Genomic DNA, 681 nt, shown 5'->3' on the forward strand with positions numbered 1-681 from the left:
GTCCAAGCACCGAGCCCTGCGGGACCCCACTGCCCACACTCTTCCAGTAAATATCAGTAATTCTTTCACTCTGTAAACATACTTACTTTGGCCAGTTACAAACCTCACCCTGCCTAGGTTAACAGAAGTGCAGAACAACCACATAAGTAACAATACTGACACCCGTGCTAAAATGTTCACCCCTTGGTGCAAGGTTCTACCCCTTTGATTCATAAGCCCTCACCAAAGCACTACAGTGATTTTATTTTGAAAAAAAAACAAAGCTTTGTAAATTTGCAACGGCAATTTCTCCCAGCCCTCCATACACTATATATAAACCTATTTGATACATGGGAGGACTCCCTTGGATGTGGTATTTTGTAAAGTTTAACATGTGGGTTTTTCTGGGATTGAGGCCCAAGTACTTTACAAACTTAGTGAGCAAGGTAAAGGATATAAATTATATTAAAAACAACAGAGGCTCCCAGAGTGGCCAATGAACCAATCTTTTAGGTTCTCATTCTGCCAGAATTGATGGGCACAGAAGTGACAATTTTCCCCTGATCTGGCCACAGAAAGTAGTCTATACCTGTGACCGAATACCAGTGCATGGCCTCAGACTGCTTCAAAGTGGCCAATCAGGTGAAAATCTGACCCCTTGTTGCATGAGGGGGTCAGATTAAGATGTTTCAAAAGAGAGCA

Source organism: Crocodylus porosus, unplaced genomic scaffold (genome assembly GCF_001723895.1).
Source record: "Crocodylus porosus isolate Cpor-Errol unplaced genomic scaffold, CroPor_comp1, whole genome shotgun sequence".
In the NCBI taxonomy this organism is placed as follows: Eukaryota; Metazoa; Chordata; order Crocodylia; family Crocodylidae; genus Crocodylus; species Crocodylus porosus.